The following is a 23,897-nucleotide window of genomic DNA, read 5'->3' as shown; positions in this document are numbered from 1 at the left end:
AACAGTATACTCTGTTATGTCCATGGTACTGCTCATGTCTATAGGCGACGGTTACCACTTTCCATCAGGTGGGCCGTCAGCTTGTTTGCCATTCTAAGTTTTATAAAAAAAAAATAAAAAAAAAAAGTTAATTTTAATAGATGATCACCATTATATCGTCATCATCAATGATCACCATCATCATTATATCAGCCATTATCAGTTCACTGCTGAACATAGGCCTCCCCATAGACTGCCATAAGGAACGGTCCTGATCCACTTGCATCCACCGATTCTCTGAAATGCATTTGAGGTCGTCACTCTATTTTTAATATTTCATAAATATATTAGGTATTAATTTATTATATATTTCAATATTTTAACTGTAAATTTGTTTATGTATTAAATATTATTAGTAGTAGCACTTCAGCTGCCCACTAACAACATGCTTTCTAACATATATCTTTATATATATATATATATATATATATATATATATATATATATATAATATCTACTATATATATATAATAGATATATAATAATAGAGTTATATAGCAAAAGAGGTGTGTTTGAATCGTAGCATTTGGTGTTCCTCAGGTTTTGCTTACCCCAATGGGGCACAAGCGTGACTACTATGTATGTATAGACAATATTTTTCATGACAAATACAAAATCTGGAACTCTTGTTAAAAAATAAATCATTTCCATCAGGTGGACCGTCAGCTTGTTTGCCATTCTAAGTTGTGTAAAAAAAATTAAAATGTTAAATAATTAATATAATAATACATATTTTCGATTTCATTTCGTTGCGTTAGATATTAAAAAAAAATACCTAACCTAAAAAAAATAAGTAGAAAATTTTTACTTCCACGGTCTCAATCCTATGGTATACAAACTTATATTGTTCTACTATCCATTCCGAATGCATTCTCAATTATTTAAAATATTTTCAAGCCTCTAAACTGGCAGGTACTTGAACACTAATTAAAGCTTTGAAGCGTTCGCATTGCCAAAATTAATCGCTTCAATCAATTTGAAACCCTCACATAAGGACATATAATTCTAAATTCATAGAGACGTATTCAGACAACAGCGCTGCAATTACATTGGTGCAGACGCGTCTGTAAATTAATAATATTGTACATAGCTATTTCAATTTGCCAACAAATTAATTTGGCATTTACTTGTTTAATAGATTATACTCTTAGTGTTATTTTACTCTACAATTTATAATACAAATAATTTAGGAGTCATTATACAATAAGGATAGTAAAAGGTATTAAAATTACAGGGTATGGAGGCATAACACCATAGTCCTCGGGAATGGCTACGCATAAAGTGTACCGTGGACGTAATAGTGTATTTTGCAAAATTCATGGTACTGTTCATGTCTGTATATATGAGTATGTGGTTTTTTTTAATCAAATTTTTGTTGAGGCTTTAGTACACCGGAGTGCCTATGCCAGCCTCATAGGGATCGTCTGAAAGTCAGTCTGTCAGAGACACCTTTACCCACATATATAGCCGTCTTGCATTGCGACTGCCAGGTTGACTCAGTATTAAATTGACATTACCGTTATATAATGGCATATCGCCTAGAATCCGCTGTTTCAGGTTACAATTCCGGCCACATTCCACCAGCAAATGTAGAAGGTCTTCCACTTTGTCACAATACATACAATTTGGTGATTGTTTCATTCCTATAAGATGATAAAATTTGTTAAGTGGAACATGACCAGATCGCATCCTGAACGCTATCACTAAATACGATCTTGGAAGACTTGTTGTTTGAAACCAGGGTAAAAGGTAAATAAATTAAAGATTTTGTTTTGATACAAACCAGTTATTTTTTCATTTACTTAAGAGTTTGTAATTCTTAGATTGTTCTTCTCAAAGAAGTGTGTGATGGGAGGTATATTTATTTTTGGTAACATTTTATTCTTCAATGTAAAACAAAAATTTGAATATTATTTGAAAGTTTATATATCGTGCTGAAGAAGAGCCAAATTAAAAGTACCCGTAACCGGCGAGCGTGTATGACAAGATTGATGAATGTGGAAGAAGCGAAAGAGGTTTGTTTGAATCGAAGCATTTGGCGTTCCATTGTTTCTGCCTACCCTAATGGGAGACAGGCGTGACAGATATGTATGTATGTATGTATTGAAAGTTTATAGCCTCTAATATCTCTTCAGTCGTACACTCACTCTTGACAGAATGGTCTTGACTTTTATGATAATGATAGATCGTCGATGAGGCTCTCCTTCGCGATTGAGGTCCTCGCAATGCGTCTCCATCTACTTCTGCTCACAGCCGAGCGAGAGTCCTCAAGAATGGCAACGCATGGGGGGTATCATGGACGAAACAGTATAGTCTGTTATGTCCATGGTACTGCTCATGTCTATAGGCGACGGTTACCACTTTCCATCAGGTGGGCCGTCAGCTTGTTTGCCATTCTAAGTTGTATAAAATAAAAGAAAGATAATTATGAAATCACACATGTATCTTATTTAACTCAACCTAGTGCACTATAGGTTAACTTCGCTGATGGACACTGGAACGAGTCGATCGAGGTATAAAAGCTCTTACTTTATATATTAACAATACCTCATAGTGTTGAACAGACCCCCCATACGTTGCCATTCCAGAGGACTCAGATGTTATTACTCTGTAACCTGTAAATTCACTGCCATATCCCACCCTTCGAATTGAAACACAGCTAGCAAACACAACTGCTTCACGGTAGAAACATGAATGGGACAAAGTTTGGATTGGGATAAATGTTGATAACATACTTTACGTATATAATGTAAACAAATACCCTGATATTATCTAAAACAAAGCAAACAGTATAAAAACTAATAATTAATAGATTTTTTTAATCTTTTAAATAAATTTTAACACAGCAAAGCAGAGCCGAGTGAGAACATTGTATCATTTAACCCAATACCTAACATAATTACATTTGTCGCGTATCAAAGCATAATGTAACCAGTGTCGGAGCACTGAAAGCTAAAGGCACCCGGGGGACGGCTGCTTCGATAACTGATCGATAAGTTTAATTGCAGTTTGGATTGGTAATGTTGTCAAATACCTTAGTATAAGGTCATTTATAACTCCATTGAATTTTCAAATGTATTCAATGGAGAATAAGACATATTAATGAGCCACTAAACTACTTCTACCTACCTAATTTCATATTTTAAATTTAAAAACTTCAAATTTTGCTCTATAGCTAATTTAGAGACTTTATTTATTTAACTTTTTATTGCACCATAAACAAAAATATACAATGACAAGTGAATAATTCAAGTCGAACACGGTAACATAAATACAGATTAAAATATACACATAAAGGTACAAAAGGCGGTCTTATTGCTAGGCCAATCTCTTACAGGCAACCTTGACTTTAAAATGATTACCGTTTCAAGCACTGAAGTAACCAATATAGCCCAAAATGTTAAGCAAGCTGAAGTGGCAATGGGCTGGTCACATAGCTCGAAGAACCGACAAATAATGGGGAAGAAAGGTTCTTGAGTGACGACCCTGTTCGGGCAAACGCAGTATAGGACGACAACCCGACGACATTTTGAGATCCCGCAACCATATCCCGAATCAAATATTACGGGATTTCAAAACGGTTAAAGCTTACGTTACGCCTTGCATACGATACAGTAAAGACCCCACTAACGCTATGAATCTTACTGTTGATTCTGAAACAATAGCTTCATCAATTAGAGAGGACAGTGGCAAGTTTCTGTTATGTTTGCCACATCAGTATATATATATTTGTAATTATTTATATTTATAATAAGTTTACTATTGTAATCTTTTGGAGGAAACACTAAAGAGTATCTATCTATATATCTATATACTGCCACATTAAATACCATTGTTAGAAAAATGATCTACCCATTACTGCGTCCGTGTGATCGGAATATATTGAATAATCGACTAAAAAAATTGATATATCCTTATCTATGCTAAATATTATATGTATGCCAAGTTTCATAGTAATCAGTTGGGTAACTTTTGTTTTAATGGATTATTATGGAAAGGTAACCCCGCCTGCGCTAACAGTATATGTGACTTTGTACAAAAGTCGATTGCTTGGGTACCTCTGTCCCATTCGTGATTCAACCGTAAAACAGTTGTGTTTGTATGCATGCATTGCATGTGATATGGCGTGAATTTACTGGGTACGGAGGTATAACACCTGAGTCCTCAAGAATGGCAACGCATGGAGGTATCATGGGCGAAACAGTATACTCTGTTATGTCCATGGTACTGCTCATGTCTATAAGTGACGGTTACCACTTTCCATCAGGTGGGCCGTCAGCTTGTTTGCCATTCTAAGTTGTATAAAAAAAAATATGCTGAGCACCAGTGAGGGATGGTAAGTGAGAGCAAAAAGGCTGGCAAGTTACCTCACCGTGATGAATACATTTGGAATTCAGCACGATGATTTCTAAGCACGTGGACGTTAACCTGACGAGATATATTGCTAGCAATGGAACTGGTAGCCCGCATTACTGTATTTTACCAACTTTACCGGCAAAATAATTAACCTTTTTGCATAATAGTAAGAAACCTATGAGACGTCCATTCAAAACTTGCAAACAAAGCTTTAAAGTTCTACACTTCATAAAAGACGTCGTACACTTTGTTAAAACTAGTAAATATTAGTGACTTCATTGTCACTTCATATATATGAAACTTAATAATAAATTTAATATTACTTTATGAATTTGAAATTAAATTTAACATTAATATATATATTATGGATAATGGCTACTCATTCTCAAGCACATGTTTTTTTTTTATCCCTTCAAACCGAAACACAGCCATGCAAACACAACTGCTTCACGGTTGAAACACGAATGGGACAGAGGTACCCAAGCAATCGACTTTTGTACAAAGTCTCCCTCTGGTACAGATTAATTTAAATTATACTCGTGTGGTCCCGGCAAAGAATAGGCCACCCCATCCTTCCCCGTGGATATCGTAAGATGCTACTAAAGAGGACGAGGAATGGACAGCAGCATACCTCTTAAAACATCTCCAAAGCTTAACTGCGGTTGCTAATCAGCCTGCTAAACGTGGCAACTATTGGCAACATCTCCTTAGAGGGAGGTTTATGTTCAGCAGTGGACAGCTAAAGGCTAACATGATATGATGATGATGACGAATTGAAATTACAAGGTAAAGAGGTATAACATCGCAGTTTTTATAGCTAATATGTGACTACGCAATAATGAATGAACGGCTACGCTTATAGTTACCATGGACGTCACTGTATATTCTGTGCTATCGACGGCGCTGTTCGTATTGTTGCAGAAAAAAAACCGTTAAAATGTCGGTATCATATTTTCTCAAAGCGTACAATAAAAGTGAAACAAATCCGCCATGACAGCAAAAAAATAATCCTCACGAGGCGCAACTCGAAGCTCAGATAATCGGTTTAACTGTCCAGAAATTCGCAATAGAGACAAGGTTTTTACAAAAAGTACATGTTTAAAAAATAGATACAATATTTTTAATAGTTTTTTTTCTTTTTATAAATTTCAGTTATGATGACGGAAAACATCTGTCGCAAATTAAATTACTCAAAGTGAGGGTGGTAGACTCGCTCGCCGCCATGTTGGTATGCTTGACGTAAATTGGGCGTATCGAGTGTTTAATTCACCATTGCAGGAACAGTCGACAAATGCATCTAATTACTCTGTTAGAGATTATTGTCCTAAGTATATTTAGATAGATAGATAGATAGATTTGCATCACTTACAGCACACAAACAGCAAAAGATACAAAAGCAAAGTGAAAAAAGATAAAAAAAGATACATGTACGAAAGATAAAAAAAAATAAAAACAAAATCAGAATGCATAAAATTAATAAAATTAATAAATATTTAATTTATTTCAACTTGATTTTTTTTTATGGCAACTCATCGTCTCTTAAATAGAGAATAGATATAGATAGATATAGATAATTTATTTGCATTACTTACAGCACACAAATTATAACATAATATACAGAAAAAGCGAGATAATATAAATGATTAAAAATAATGGATATTTTTAAGTATGTTCTTGTTTACGATCATATTTAATTTTATTTTTTTCAAATACGTAGTTAATATTGACTTTTAGACTTGCATGTTTTATGTTTTCTAAGAGACGGAATTAACTCCCGTCTCTTAGCTACCATTTAGGTAAACTATTGTAATTTACCCTAATTATCTCGACGTTTCGAGAAAGTTACGCTGGCCGCAGTCAAAATTAGAGCTAATATATATAATATGTAAGATAATATTTTCTTTTTAACCGAATTAAAAAAGCAAGAGATTTAAAAACGTCCATAGATAAGCGATTTTACATAGTTTTAGATAAAATTTTGAATTTATTTACTGAAGTAGGTGTTATCTTGCGGAAGTTCATATCAACTGTTTTTTTTCCTCATTTAAGAGTTTCCTCTTGTCGGTGCAACTAATTCATGCATTTTCTTCCAGCCAGCTCTATCCCAAGCCATATCCTTGACCTCCCTATACAATATGCCACCTAGTGTTTCTTTTATCTGTCCCATTTAGTTATTCCTCGGTCTTCCCCTTCCTCTTTCGCCTTCTATTTTTTTTTTCACTATATTCTTGAAAAAAAAGGTCGTATCGTATAAGATAGCCCAGCATATTACCTCTTTTATTCTCTATTTTCAATATTTCTATCAACTGGTTATTTGATTAAAATTATTTTGTTTAATTCCACTATCATTAGTGTATCGACAGTCCGATAGTCGCGATAAAAAATCTTACATGGACGTATTAAGCGATAGAATCGCGACTGCATTTTTTTTTTTTTGCAACTATATCACTACCGAATCGCTGTAAAAAATCGCCGTGGGTGACCTCACTTAGTAGTTCCTTCTTACAAGATCCTAGAAAGAGGCAAAGTGTACCACAAGTGTGTTCCACATTGATAGCACTTATAATAAATAGCCGTGTGTTCCTGGCATAGAATGGACCACCTCTTCCTTTCCTATGGGTGTCGTAATAGGCCACTAAGAGAACTTAATGGTCGAGGGATAGGCAGCAAAATTCCTCTTAAAATATATAGCGGGAGGGTATGGGATTGGTAATAATAGAGATTGGTAGTCCCATTGCTAGTAATACAGCTTATAATAAATCAGGTCGACCTTCTCGCGGTTCCTCCAGGAAACCATCGTGTTCAGTTCCAAGATAATTCGTCACAATAGACTAACTGACCTGCCTATTCAGTCTCGTCTATCATTCCTCACTGGTGCCCCACCAACGTATACCGTTACCGCAGGCAAGGTTACCATTCCAATATGATTCATTAAAAAACCAAACTGCAATTGCCAATTCGCTAACTAAGCGTGGCAACTACTGGCAAAATCCCTCCAATGATAAACTACCATAAGGAACAGGACCGTTCCTTATGGTGAAGGCCTATGTTCAGCAGTGGGCAGATGACGGCTGATATGATGATGATGATGATAAATAGAAAAAGGTCCTCCACCGTGCGTTTTTCAAAATACTTTCTTCCACGCACAACCACTATTTGTAATCAACTTCCAGCAGCAGTATTTCCGAACAGATACGACAACATAACCTTCAAGAAAAAAGCATATTCCTTTTTAAAAGGCCGGCAGCACATGCCTGCCGTTAGTGTTGTGGGTGATCATGGGCAGCGGTAGTCACTTACCACCAGGTGAGCCGCATGCTCGTTTGCCCCCTGTGTTGTAAAAAAAAAATAAAAAAATATACAATTTAATAATAATATGACTACTGATTATAATGTTTATTTTAATTATCAATCACCGGCCAAAACATATCAAGAACAATAGTGATACAATGTCGTACTGTTCTATTCTATGAAACAAGACGTCCAATTAAACGTGACCCACCGGCTGTGTATAGCGGTTGTACATCGCATTGATAATGGGGCTCCAAATAATTTGGTGCTTGTTTGTAAACTAGTGGATTCCGGTGCAAACTGGATCCGCTTTGTGTGGGATGCGGAGTCTTAATTACCCATAGTCACTCACGTCAACTGTTTTGCGTCTTTAATGTTTACTATTGATCACATGGCCTTAATACCCCCTTTTCTTAATGAGTTCGCGGGTGTTTGGGTCATTGACTTTTAAAGAAATAAGTTAGTTAAAATTTTTTTGATTAGAATTATTTTGTTTAATTCCGCTACCATTTGTATGTGTGTGACTGTCAACAGTCAAAGATTGACAATCAAAGAGTTCCTGAACCTTCCATATTAGACATATATCTATTAATTTGCTAGAAGATGCCTCATTTAAAGATGAAACACAAAACGTGCGTGGACTGAATAACGATCGGAGATTAATGGCTAATATAAAAGGTTGTAGAACTTTTGATAATAATAAACAGTAGTCAGTCTTCGAGTGTTGGCAATTGCGCGCATACTAATGGTAGCGGAATTAAACAAAATATTTCTATTCAACTAGCTAGATAACTAGCAGATATGGACTTCCTTAAAATAACACCTAGTTCAGCAAAATAAGCTGTTACTCGCAGCTTCGCCCGCGTGATCGTTATGTAATCTATTCCTTTTCTTCTCTATCCTTAGTGATTAAGATAAGCCAGAAGGTAAATATATAAATACGAAAATTTGTAACGACGGATGGATGGATATTTGTTATATACGGATTTGAATAATATTTATTACATAGATAGTTTATATCTTAACTGAGCAATTAAAATAATTGTAAGTAATATGGACTCGGGACTCCATCGCTAGCAATATAATACCCTGTCGAGATCAACCTCCACGCAGTCGTATACTCCTCTTGAAATAAATTCGTTACAATGAATTGGACTGATTTCTACATCACCTATCATCCCCCACTTATACTCTTTCTCATATATACCAATATCCTAGATGGAGTTGCCATTCTATTTTTAACTTAAAAAAAATCAAAGAAACCTAATCCTTCACCCGTTATACACTTAGATACTGAAATATTAAAAAAAAAAACTTATTAAAAAACTAGAATAACACAAGAAAGCAATGCGAGAGAAATGAAGTGAATGCATCCTTTGTCGAGCTGTATCTGGAACTGTACTACCGAATACAAGCGACTTGGTGTAAAACCAACAGCAATAGTATAATAGTTTTTCTTTTAAAAATACTATATCCAATTTTATTTCGTTCCACTTTGTTGGACGCTTCCTATTGTTGCTTTTCCAACACTTTAACTATGAAAAAAATTAACGTTTAAAACATTTTTATACGTCTCTCGCTTTATAAAGCTGTTGAAATCACACAGTGTTCATTTGTTTTATAGTATTGACAATATTGATTTACATGTCTTTATGGTGTAGCTGTTTAACACGGCCTCAATATTCCGTTTGTTTTGGGTCCCTCACAATATCAACAGATATAAACTTATATTAATAATGAATTAAACCTTGTATTATTGTATTATGTATATATTAATAAATTAATAATATTTTACTGAACTATGTTATTTTGCAGAAGTACATATCAGTTGATTAGAATTATTTTGTTTAATTCCGCTTAATAAGCGGAATTAAACAAAATAATTCTAACCGACTATTATTACAATATATACATAAGCTCTATCTAGAAATGGTTTAATTCACTGGCGCAAAAAGGTGGTTTCATACTACCTTTTATAAGTTAAACATTTATAATACAATTTATTACGAGTTCAGCTTCTGTTACCAACTGTACGTTTGTGAGGCTCACAATAATAAGCGACACCTCCCCGCAACATCGCCGATAAAAACAACGCCATATTTACATAAATCAATATGCCGACGTAATTCCCGACTGTATATATTCCAATATAGGCAGAGAGCTAATCAATGATTTGGTAAAATCGTTCACTAAACGCACCTGTATTGTTTTAATCAAGGGAGTTCTTAAATCAACTGTAAGTTTTTATTATGTTACGCTATTACATAGATAATTCTGGAACGATTTTGATATATATATATATATATATATATATATATATATATATATATATATATATATATATATATATATATATATATATATATTATATATTGGGAAAATATTAATATAAATAAATAAAGCTATTCAAGTTAACTTAATTACAAACATTTTATAACGAACACAAATTTCGTATTGATAAAAAAAACTGCAATTTAACAGAGTATTCTTGAACAGGCCAGTCCTTACTAGAAGCACCCGTTCACGAGTATGACGGATGGACCAGTCTATGTTATATTCAAGTATATTATAGGGAGTTCCACGACCAGACCCACGACGCTGTCACCAATCTGGATATCGTAATAAGCATCGACTTGTTTTAAGATATATACAAGATAACTATTTTTGAACCGACGAGTTTGCAACATTTATACGTAGATATGGGATTTCACATTCTATATTCAAATGTTTACAGTCGTATATGTGTGTGTACGTGAGTGTCAAGTTACTATAGGTTTCTTAAAATCTTTATAATTTTTAACCCATATTTCTTTGTTAAAATGTTAGCAACATTCGTAGAATATTGTCATAAATAGTTAAGTATACATGATATCGATTTTAACTATGGTTCATGGATATAGTTCATAATGACAACAGTGATTCGTTAATGGATCATTATTACACCTAATCACCATTATTTATGGGTATTTATGTCTTTCTAAAATGTAAAATATGTATTAGCCACAAGGTTATAATATCAAGTAATCTTTTTTGGTACCGATATAAAACAAACGTATTTTGTCCTACTCGTCTCACGATACCATTGACATAAAAAGAGATAGATGACACATTACATTCTTTCTCTGTCACACGGAATAAAAATTTATACCCGGAACAAATCAATCGCCGGACCTCGGCTTAGGTTGTTTGTGTAAAAATGTGAAGCGATTCAGCGATCGAGGTTACCCGGCGGATCTGTGCCGTGTACAAATCCATCCAAATCCGTGGTACAGTCGATATGAAAAATTAACATACACACGCATTATGGAAACCGCACTGCCATTGTGATAAAGCCTATGTCATTTCATATACGGATGTTGCTTTTATAAAGTACAGTGATACACATAATTCACCATTATGTTTCGTTTACACTTTCTTCTTGTTTTCTTGATCCAGTAGACTGAATAACTTATCAATACATAAATCCATTAGGTATTTCAGAAATTTAATCCCGCGAATGCTCAAATTGTAGAATGAGCTGCCTGCCGAGGTTTCCCCTAAAAACTACAGTATGGGCTTCTTCAAAAAGAGTATATTAAGGTTTCTTCAAGATCGGCACGTGCATGTTGCACGTGACACATCTTATGTTACAGACGTTCATAAGCTACAGTGATAGTTTACCATCAGACGGGCTGTATGCTTGCTTGCCATTTTTGTGGTATAAAAAAAGTATTGTATAAAATATTATATATTTATCTATTTATCTTCACGCCGATTTCTTTAAGGGGTAAGCAGAGAGAACCAAATGTCAAAGACTTATCTTTACACACGTCACTCGCCTCCTACACTTTCATCTCATCTCATGTACTCACGCCGCTTCCGAAGACTCGACTCTTTGCTCAGACAGAACACTTTTCAACTTATATTAACTGTCCACTGCTGAACATAGGTCTCCCCCTTAAAAGATTTTACCAGTAGTTGTCACGCTTAACAAGTGGAAGACTCTACTGTCCATCCCTCGACTATTAAGTTCCTTTACGATACCTCCTTATTAAATTCCTCTTTACCCACGGGAAAGGAAGAGGTGGTCCATTCTATACCGGGATCAATAAATAACATAATATAAACTGAATAAAATGAAATAAAAAGACAGTTTGAAGGGTTGGATATGGCGTGAATTTACATAGAACAGAGGCATAACACCTGATTCCTCAAGAATGGCAACGCATAGGGGGTATCATGGACGAAACAGTACACTCTGTTATGTCCATGGTACTGTCCAGGTCTATAGACGACATTTACCATTTTCCAACAGGTGGACCGTTAGTTTGTTTGTCATTCTCATTTGCATAAAAAAAAACCATAAGTCTACTTTTTTTTCTATATATTTTTGTGGTCTTATTAACAATAGATAAATAAATAAATAAACAAATATCTGTGTCGATTATTTAATTTTAATGACTAAAATAATTTTTGAGCCATTCAAAATTATATCTATATGGTAACCCACTTTTACTTTTCGGATAACTTGAATCCCAACGTACGGAAATCCAAACTGTTTTCCCATGTGGGTTAAAAGCAATTAAAAGCTTTACTGAACAAACCTAATATGATGGTTAGCAAGCTCCCATCGACCGACAAATTAGCATTGTATGGCACTGTAACGTATAAATAATAGATAGATAGATACTCTTTATTGTTTTGCTCCAAAAGATTACAATAGTAAACTTATTAAAGATACAAACAATTACAAAAAAATATTACATGACCCACTCCGACCCTTGTTCTACTGGTCCTACTAAAACTGCGTAGAAATGTTGGATCCTTGTGCATCTTCTACCGAATTTATCACGGGGAGTGTTCTGAGGAATTGTTCGGATTGATACCTGCTGCTGATTTTCACCACCGTACAACCCGCAACAAACCAAAGTTCCATTCTAATCATCTGGACTAGTGGCGGTTTTCCACCGTGCGTTTTTCGAGGCACTTTCTTCCACACAACACTCTTTGGAATCAACTTACAATAACAGTATTTTCAAGTCTATACGACATCGCAACCTTAAAAAAAGAGCATGTTTCTTTTTAAAAGGCTAGCATTTTAAAAAAACTATAATGCCTCTGGTGTTGTTAGTAATCATAGGCGACAGTAGTCAATTACCATCAAATAAGCCTCATGTTCCTTTGCCCCTTATATTATAAAAAAAAACACTGAGAAAATAATGGGCGGTCTTATCACTAAGACCGATATAATGGTTAGATTTTTTTTATTTTTTAACGCGACTTTACTCATGTGCATTAATATATAACTAATATCTTAAGTAAAGATAGAACCGACCTGTGTACCAAAATTCCATAAAAACCCCTTCAGCTGCTTTAATTTTAATTAAAATAAAAAACTAATTAATATATAGGCAGCGAGGTAAAGCCACTCGCGCAGACGACAAAGTTAAGTCCCTGGTAAGACTCTAATCAAACAAAAGCCTATCATATTTACTTAGAAGACTTCAATGTTTAATGGAATACGAATCCATACAAATTATTCATTTAGCCAAAACAAAATGATGAAAATAAATCGTTCCGATATTCCGATAACAATCATTGGAATCTAATTTGAAAGCAAAAACTTTTACCTATTCTATCGGTTCTCAACTTCTTTATTAGTCAGATGAGAGTTCAACGTAACTTGAAAAAGAATTCCTTTAAAATTGTTAATTTTAAATTTTAATTTAACTTTAATAGCTAAATATACAATAACTAAACATATAAATACATAAATAATAAATACAACCATGACATATATCAGTAAAATTTCCACAATAAATTAACATATCAAATAAATGAGAGCAGATATTTAATATGAAAAAAGTACTTGACGTTACAAAAATAACATTTTCTTCCACGCACAACCATTATTTGGAATCAACTTCCAGCAGCAGTATTTCCGAACCGATACGACAACATAACCTTCAAGAAAAGAGTATATTCCTTTTTAAAAGGCCGGCAGCACACCTGCAATGCCGCTGGTGTTGTGGGTGATCATGGGCGGCGGTAGTCACTGACCATCAGGTGAGCCGGATGCTCGTTTGCCCCCTGCGTTATAAAAAAAAGAAAAAGAAAAAATTTAACAATAAAAGTGTAATTTTTATTTTTTTTTTCTCTTTAATTATATGTAATTTACGCAGTTTCACTCTCACGTGTTTTAATATAAGTTTAGATCTTCACTGAATATATTCTTCTTAATTTTCTAACAATAACATATAGGATAGACTTTGTACATTGATGCATGGAGACAAAGTCGCGGGAAATAGCTAGTTAACTAATAAACCTGTGCAAAAATCAGAACAATACAACCTGACACCGGGGAAGCAACAGAAATAAATTGAAGAAACGGAAAACGAATGTTAATTAAGGCAATAATATAAAGAAATTTCACAAGACGAATATTTGCCATCCTTATTTCTCCGAAAGAATAAATACACTTTGATGTTGGAAAGTCAATTTAGTTTTATTATCAAGACTGTCACATAAATGCAATATATTTTTTTTTGATAAAAAACAAAATAGAATCCAATATTAATAAAATTGTATGCGACCTCCTGAAATGAGCGGTATGAATTAAAACAAAAAAGTAATATCCCATCGATCTTCTTCCTGTTTTAAAGTCAACGATATATTCACCTTGTATATATTTTTTCTTTTTTTTTTTATACAACTTAGAATGGCAAACAAGCTGACGGCTCACCTGATGGAAAGTGGTAACCGTCGCCGTCGTAATTTGAATCGACTTTAATAAAATTTCTAATAAGCCAATTTGTAAGTTCGTATATGATTTCATATGAAAAAATAATTTTCCTAATCAGTTCAGATCTGACGGAGTTATGAGGTAACAAACATAAAAACAATAGAACCGAATTGAAAACCTCCCTATTTTTGAAGTCGTTTAAAATTTGCACATAACGATAATATTTTCTAGTTTTTTGAAGTTCAAACACGTCATGTACCAAACAAAGAACAACTAGTACATTTTTTTCCCAATAACTTCACTTAATGCATGTTTACAATAACTCCACGGGGTCTCATTTTTCATCGTGAAAAAAAAGTGAAACATTTTTCCACCGTTGTATTTATCGCATCAAAATTCACCGCAATGCCGCGATCGCTCAAAACGCGAGAGACTTTGACACCAGGGGGAGCTGGCAAGACGGAATCACAACGGGCCAACGTCAGAGGTGCCAAGCGTCACACACGGTTATGGATTTCAAATCAATTTTATATAACTTGAGAAATAGGGTGTTCTCTTTGTTATTGTTTGTTGAATTTTCTCAAAATATTAATGTTAAGGCCTTTTTAATGATTTTAACCATTTAATGATTAAAATCATTCAATGTAGAAGATGAATTTAAACTATCTGTTGTGTAAAATTTAGTAATGTAAAAATCATTACCTAGCTATAGTAAGTCTATGTTGTATTGTAAGAGGCGACTAAGGGAACTTAAAGATTGAAGGAATCGAAGCAACGCCCCTCTTAAATCATCACCAATAGCTAAACAGCGGTTCTAAACATATAAGTAAGTTTTCTATTTTATTTTTCATTTCATCCCGTTTTTTATGTTTATATTTTAACTTAATATTGTTAATTTTGCATGTACAAATACATAGTACAAGTTCTTGTATGTTGAAAGGAACTGGCTTACAAGGCACAGCTTACCCCAATTTGTAAGCCAGGGCAAAAAATATGTAACAGTGCAACCCTGTATTTGTTAATAAAGGTTTAATTACTTACTTACTTAACATCATACACATACATTTGTAATGACAATGCGCAGTATCTTCTCAATGCTTTTAATATCCCATAGAAACATACGTATAATGGAGAAATACCAAGGTAAACAAAGCCTTGTAACCTCCACAATTACTTTCCTACGGCCAAGAGCCGTTTATTCCACGGGCAGTGGTCAGAAAAACTACATTTCCTCATCCCTCTTGCCCCTTTACGCTACCGCATTACGAGTATGAAGCAGCGGATGCATCCCTGCACGGTGGAATGCCCGCGCCGTACAAATAATTTACAAACTTTACGTGTACCGGACCGTAAGACTGGCCGACCGACTGACCTTTCCGGTGGCATGTTTCCTTGTTTATAAAACCGTGAGCCCATCGAGTCGTAGCGTGAAAAAGAATTTGGCGAGTCGTCATAACGCGGCCAAGCATTGAAGGAGTTTCCCTATCATCTATTATTTTTCAGTCATAACCAAATTGTCTCTGAACTTGAGGCCTATGTAGTCTCTTTACTTTTATAAACAATCACACAACTGTAATACTTATACAAATTCTTAACTTTTTTTTTCTTATACACCTTAGAATGGCAAACAAGCTGACGACCCACCTGATGTAAAGTGGTAACCGTCGCCTATAGACATGAGCAGTACCATGTACATAACAGAGTATATTGTTTCGCCCATGATACCCCCCATGCGTTGCCATTCCTGAGTACTCAGGTGTTATTCCTCTGTACCCAGTAAATTCACGCCATATCCCACCCTTCAAACCGAAACACAGCCATGCAAACACAACTGCTTCACGATTGAAACACGAATTGAACGAAAACTAACTCTAATAATGTTGAAATTTCCTAGTGTTCTTTCTTAGTACATACCAATATCTTAGAAGAATGCTGTGGATAGTAATAGAGTCCTAAGGAATGGCAACGCATGGGGGGTATCATGAGCGAAACAGTATACTCTGTTATGTGCATGGTACTGCTCATATCTATAGGCGACGGTTACCACTTTCCATCAGGTGGACCGTCAGCTTGTTCGCCATTCTAAGTTGTATAAAAAAATATATTGGCGCCAGTTTTATCGGAACCTCCAAAACCTTATTATCACTGTCTAAATCCGAAGCCAATTTTATTACAAGTAACCCTTTCCATTGAAGTGGAAATTTACCTGGTGTTTGCCATCGGCATACGCGGAAAGTTATGATTCCGGGCATTAAGCTCTATCGTGAGGAATCCTCAAATTGCTGGCGATAAAGTCAATCCTTTTAGGGTTCGTTCAGATGTCACGGCACTGAGGGCCTACCATGAAATATTTTCCGAAATTTCGGGGACGAACGAAATAAAATTTGATGTTAAAATAACATAATACATGCCGTTTGAAATTATTAAAAATATTAAAATATCGTTCCTCTGGACTATTAAGATAGGATTTATGATGAATGAAATGTTAAGTTCCATTTACTGGAACGATGTCGGTACGAACAAAAACACGAAATTGAGCCCGAAAATTCGAAATTTCATTTCATGGTAGGCCACCAGATTATGACCATGTAAATTTATATGTAAACAATTTATTACTTTATTACACTGACATTAATGTCCATTTTCCAAATATTACTTTACAACCAATTTTTAAAAAAAGAAGGTTTATATATTTATTTCCTTACATTTTATTGCATCGTTTATAAAAATAAGTAAATACAGTATTAAGATTTTAATATGAACAAAAAGCGAAGTTCTCATTACGGTTGTTTTTTTTTGTTTAATACCTTACAACACTGTCAGTTGTAAACCGATTTGGAAAATTTTTATTTTAACTGAAAGGATATACTTTCAAATTAGTGCCGTAAAAATTTTAGTAAAATCGATTTAGTAGTTTAGTTTCTAATACAAAATAACATGTTTTTTCACAATAGTAGATATAAAATATTCAAGTCATTTTTATTCGTGGAACACCGTCTTTATTCATATGCTTTCTTTAACATGAAATCAAATAAGTATTACTAATTGAAAAGACTAGCAGTTACCTAAAGACGGTTTAAAAGATGGGAAATTATTGACTACGAAGACATAACTATATTTTCCTCAAGAAAATCAACGCATGAGAAATATTATGAGTGTTACAATGTATTCTGTAATATGCATGGTACTGTACATGTATATAGGTGACAATTACTACATTTATTTAGTTTATTTATTTGTTTGTTCATAAACTTATTTATTCATTCATTTATTTATTGTTTCCACAATAAAAATTGTACAAATGGCGACCTTAATGCCTTGTAGCATTCTCTAGCAGCTAACAATTAGCTAAAAATAAAAAATATTGAGGGCAATTGTGGCGAGCATACTTTGCAGAAAAAAATTATTTACTTACTCTCTTTACACATATCAGATGAGCTGTCAAACTATTTACTATTCTAATTATCATAAAAAAGCCATTGAACTCTTATTAAATACATGCTACGGAACCGTGACTGTTAGAGCGAGATAGCACACGTTTATTTGTTACCCTTCTTCGATGCTTTGACATCGAAAGTTATATATACATACATACATATATATATAGTAGCTATCGTAACATTTTATGGCAATTTTATTAAATTGCTATTTATTATGTATGTTTTTCTCTCATTTTACTACCGAACACGGGAACTCGCAATGATTATGCAAATCGTTTGACATTTTACGTTCGGAAAGTGTTTACAGAGAAACATAAAAAAGATTGTGCTCAAAAAAAAAACAAAGTCAATCTCGACAAAATAGTACACAGGAGCAACGCAACGGAAAGTCGTTATGATTAAGAGCAAAATTTTAAAATCGATTTAAAATCTCGTAACGAACTCATAATACAAATATTATAATATTAAACAGTTCTTTACATTTTAAATTTAATTTATAAATGCTAATAACACCTGAACTAACCTAGTATGATAATACAAATCGTATATGTGCCAGTATTTATCATTTCAGCCATTATTCGTCCACTGCTGGGCATAAACCTCCCCCATAAACTGCTATACGAAACTGTCCTGAACCACCTGCATCCACTGATTTTCTACAAAGCAAGATTCCGTACGAACATTAAATGAATTTAAATAAGTATGTATTTCTCGAAAAAAAAAATCGATTGTGACAGCATCAGTTGTTTTAATTTAAAATCTAAACTGCACAACCCATTCTGTTAAAATTTCCTATCTGTAAATAGGTGTATATTCTTTTAGATACAAAAATTAAAAAAAAATTTAAACATTTTCCAATTCATAATTGTTTTATGAATTGGAAAATGAATGAAAAAAAATTATGTGTTAATGTACAACCAAACTAAGAATCTCCTTCTTTTTGAAGTCGGGTAAAAAAGGTCATGAAAGATATATCAATGAAAAATATTTATTTACCTGTAGTTGTACTAGACACAATTCTGAAGCACAACTGTCTATCTCTAAAATAAAAAATCAATTTAATATCACAGAAAAATTGTTACTCTAAGGACCAGTGTAAATAAAATTTTCAGGTAATGTTTACTAAGTTATAACAGCTTTATTATTTAACTCTCGATGGTCCATAACATTTCTGTTAAACTATCAATTTAAAGTCGTAATGTTAGAAATAATTTTAAGAAGTGATACCTCAAAATAACACCTGAGTCCTCAGGAATGGCAACACATGGAAGGTTTCATGGGCGAAACAGTCTCTCTGTTATGTCCATGGTACTGCTCATGTCTATAGGCGACGGTTACCACTTTCCATCAGGTGGGCCGTCAGCTTGTTTGCCATTCTAAGTCGTATAAAAAAATAATTTGCCCCAAATTCTAATAAGTTTACTGCCACTTTCACATCATGCAAACATAACTGGTTAATGGCACAAATAGACGACGGTTACCACTTTCCATCAGGTAAGCAATCAGCTTATTTACCATACTATATATTATAAAAAAATACAACTAGGCTTCATGATTATGATATCAGCCGATCAGTGTCTGCTACTGAACATAAGTCTTCCCCATAAGGGAAGTTTTGCCAATAGTTGCAACGCTTGTCACGCAGATTGGCAACCGCAGTTAGGCTTTTAGAGAAGTTTGCTTTAAGAGGGACGCTGCTGCCCATTCCTCTACATTAAATTCCTTTAGTCTTTAACCGCAATTATTTATTTATTTCATTTATTCTTTATTGCACAATAAAACTTTGTACAAGTTGCAAGTTTAAATCACGGCGTTCTCTACCAGCTAACCATAAGTTAGGCTTTGTTGAAATTTTAAGAGGGACGCTGTCGCCCATCTCTCGCCTTCCCTTAGGCGCCTCTTACAATGCCCACTTGAAAGATAGGGGTAGCCCATTCTATGGCGGGATCATATAACAGTCGGTTAACGTTCAATAGTAAAAACACAAAAAGGTGACATGTGATCCGGCACAAAGCCCGGCACAAAACCACGTGTCAGCTTATTTGCCATTCTACCAAAGGTGGCCAACTGGTTGATCGCGACTATTAGCCCAATCGATAGTAGCGAGGCATAAAATATAATATTTTGCTAATCTAACGAAAGATGCTCAGACACAATGCTCACACTGTTATAAATAAATAGTTACTACGAATAATTTTCAATTTTATGTTTTCCCTCTTAATAAAATAAAAAATACTACAATACTACACAATTGTGTACTGAACTATGTTGTTTCGTTAGAGATTTCAAGAAGTATGTGATCAATAGATCGCACAAGGTTTCGTCGGTAAACAGTAGATCTTGGATCTAATCAAGGTTATCATCTGGACGAATGGCGGTCCTCCACCGTGCGTTTTTCAAGGCACTTTCTTCCACGCACAACCACTCTTTGGAATCAACTTCCAGCAGCAGTATTTCCGAACCGATACGACAACATAACCTTCAAGAAAAGAGTATATTCCTTTTTAAAAGGCCGACAGCACACCCGCAATGCCGTTAGTGTTGTGGGTGATCATGGGCGGCGGTAGTCACTTACCACCAGGTGAGCCGCATGCTCGTTTGCCACTGAGTTGTAAAAAAAATATTGGCCACCCCTGCTATATACTATAAAAAGATCCCACCACAATTGGGCTTATATTAGATAAAATGGTTTCAGTTTCACTAAAACAGGGAATAAACATTTCTATAAATTGTTCGCGTGCCGTAACAGCGTTTCGGGAACAGCAACGTTTATCAACACACGGCCAGTGAATTTTCACGTATGTTCACAACTGGCCAAGCTGGGTCTAATTACATTCCATCACGCACTGTAATGTTATGGACGCGATAGTCACATACTTTTGTTGCTGTCAGACGATGTTGATAAACCATATATTAAACTAGTAACTGCCCGCCCCGACTTCGTATGGATATTCTAAGGAGAAAAAAAATGAGACAAAATCTTCTTTTTTTTCATATAAGTTTGAATGGCAAACAAGCTGACGGCCCACCTGAAGGAAAGTGGTAACCGTCGCCTATAGACATGAACAGTACTATGGAAATAACAGAGTATACTGTTTCATCCATAATACTCCGCATGCGTTGCCATTCCTTAGGACTCAGGTGTTATTCCTCTGTATCCTGTAAATTCACTGCCATACCCCACCCTTCAAACAGAACACGAAAATAATCAAAATTTTATTCCTTACTACCGCCAATTACCTCTGTTCCATTTGAATTTACAGGGTACAGAGGAATAACACCTGAGTCCTCAGGAATGGCAACGCATGGGGGGGTATCATGGGCGAAACAGTATACTCTGTTATGTCCATGATACTGCTCATGTCTATAGGCGACGGTTACCACTTTCCATCAGGTGGGCCGTCAGCTTGTTTGCCATTCTAAGTAGTATAAAAAAAAAAAAAACATATTACTACCTATCTCTGTTACTTTAACATATATATGTTACTATGCATTTTCACTTTCATGTTACTTTTATTTACCAAGATTTTTTCTTTATTTCTCTTTTGCTTTGTTTTCACAAGTGATACTCGTGTTGTGTCTGGGTTTCCTGTTATCCCTTACTGCCCAATGGATGGTGATTACATTCGACATATCTGTCTACCCCACTCCCCTTATAACTAAGTTACGGTCTGTGATACGCCCACAGATACAGAATCGGCGTGATTTTTGCCTGTTACTCGTAGAGAAAAAAACATTATTTCCAAAGACACAAACATGGCGGCGTCGATATGTCAAGTTATTATGAGAACTTCAAATTGTTTTGTCATTTTTGATCATCCATATTTCTTTGGGGAAATCATTCAATTTCACCGGTAGGATTAAAATGCAACTAAAAACCTTGATTTTTCTATGTATATCCTAATAATAATATCCTAATAAAAGTAATTATATAATTTCTTAGTTTCTTAAGTCTCTCTTAAAACATCTTTAAGACCTAACTACGATTGTCAATCCGCCTGCCAAATGTGGCATTTACTGGCAACCATCCTTAATGGGAAAGATCTATGTCTAGTAGTGGACAATTAGAGGCTGATAAGATAGATAGATAGATACTCTTTATTGTTTCCTCCAAAAGATTACAATAGTAAACTTATTACAAATATAAACAATTACAAGAAATAATCACAATGAGAATACAATGGGCGACCTTATCGCTGAAAGCGATCTCTACCAGGCAACCTTTGGATGGAGAGGAGTGATTATAAACAGTTTGATCGGAGGCACGATGAAATTCTATTATTTCTAAAATATAGAGATGTGATACATGTAAAGACGTAAATATATATCCCTACTTATTATATATACTTTCGATATATTGTTGATATATAATTTTAGAATGATTGCTAACAAGTTTTTGAACTAATCACAGTATATGTATTTATTTATATTTAGTAAGTGCAATATATATATATCAATGCATTTCAGTATCATTTCATAGTTACGTTACCATTCTCACAAACGAGATAAGAGATAAATATATAAAAAAATACACTCGCAAATATTGAAGGAATTGTGAGAAGCAATAAATATTTATCGAAGCCTTTGAATCGACGAGCTCACAATCTGTGGAGATGTCATAAGCCAACAGCATTATTACATAGCTTGTTGTTACATACATACATATATATATATATATATATATATATATATATATATATATATATATATATATATATATATATATATATATATATATATATATATATATAACTTGCAATACAATTATATTAGACTTCTGGGTCGCAAATAACAAATATATTACATTTACAAGTTATAGCAAATAAAATAAAAAATAAATTATAATTATAAAAAAATAAAATACAAATTTATTTTTAATATAAGAAGAAATATAATTAATGGAATGAAACCTCTATTTTTTGTTTCCATTTTAACATTACAACTATTATAGAAGTTATTATTTTTAAACTTATAAATTAAAATATTTTGAAATAAGTTGAGAAATAATTAAAAAATATATAAATATGTTCTAAACTGCAACCCCTGATGGAGTAGTCATACATACAAAATACTTATTTTTTATTTATTTATTTATGATTTATTGACCACATTACAAAAAAAAATGTCTGGTACAAAAGGCGGACTTAATACTATATAGCATTCTCTCCCAGGCAACCTTTGGCAAAACAGAAATTTTAATACGCGGTGAAAAAAAATACTTGCATTTGACATGTCTGAATTTTACCAAACATATTACAGTTCAGCGTAGTAAATGGATTATACATAAAATCTAGTTATACTGCCTCGTACATTATCTGTTTATCTCTAATAAAACCTTGGAAGAGATTTGTTTTGCTTCGATTTCGTAATCAGTAGTATTGAATAATGGGCAAACATAATTAGAGGTAATGACGTTACTATCATACATTCACTATATTTGTTACTATTTTTTTTCTGAAATCTTTATATTTTCAACCGACTTGAAAAAGAAAGAGGTTTTCAAATCGATTGTTATTTTTATGCTTGGTACCTCATAAATGCGTCAGTTCCAAACCGATTTCGAAAATACTTTTTTTTTATCTGAAGGGGTAGAGATAGGTCCCATAAAAATTTTTAGTGTTAAAATAATTTCAGTAGCTTAGTTTTTAATCAAAATAGCTGATTTTGTCACAACTGAAGTCGGCTTTTTCAAGAGACACATTTTTTTTATACAACTTAGAATGGCAAACAAGCTAACAGCCCATCTGGTGGAAAGTCGTCGCCTATAGACATGAGCAGTATCATGGACATAATAGAGTATACTGTTTCGCCCATGCGTTGCTATTCCTGAGGACTCAGATGTGTACTCTGTACCCTGTAAATTCACGCCATATCCCATCCTTCAAACCGAAACACAGCCAGGCAAACACAACTGCTTCACGGTAGAAATATGATATATAATAACACTTATATTTATTATTATATATTCAGTATAACAATATAAACTTATAGGACAGATGTCTGCTTTCTTAAAAGCAATCGACTTTTGTACAAAGTCTCCCTCTGGTTTA

At 34.0% G+C, this 23,897-nt stretch overlaps 1 protein-coding gene across 1 annotated transcript in view; it reads right to left on the bottom strand.

Moving 5' to 3' along the window:
- Nucleotides 1-23,897, bottom strand: part of LOC113513332 (disintegrin and metalloproteinase domain-containing protein 22) — a 747,642-nt gene that overhangs the window by 614,237 nt on the left and 109,508 nt on the right. The gene's annotated exons all lie outside the window — the stretch shown is intronic.

Source organism: Galleria mellonella, unplaced genomic scaffold (assembly GCF_026898425.1).
Source record: "Galleria mellonella isolate WM207_F2 unplaced genomic scaffold, CSIRO_AGI_GalMel_v1 utg103, whole genome shotgun sequence".
Classification (NCBI taxonomy): Eukaryota; Metazoa; Arthropoda; class Insecta; order Lepidoptera; family Pyralidae; genus Galleria; species Galleria mellonella.
Note: the sequence above shows the minus strand (reverse complement) of the source record. Positions and strands in the feature narration are given on the sequence as shown.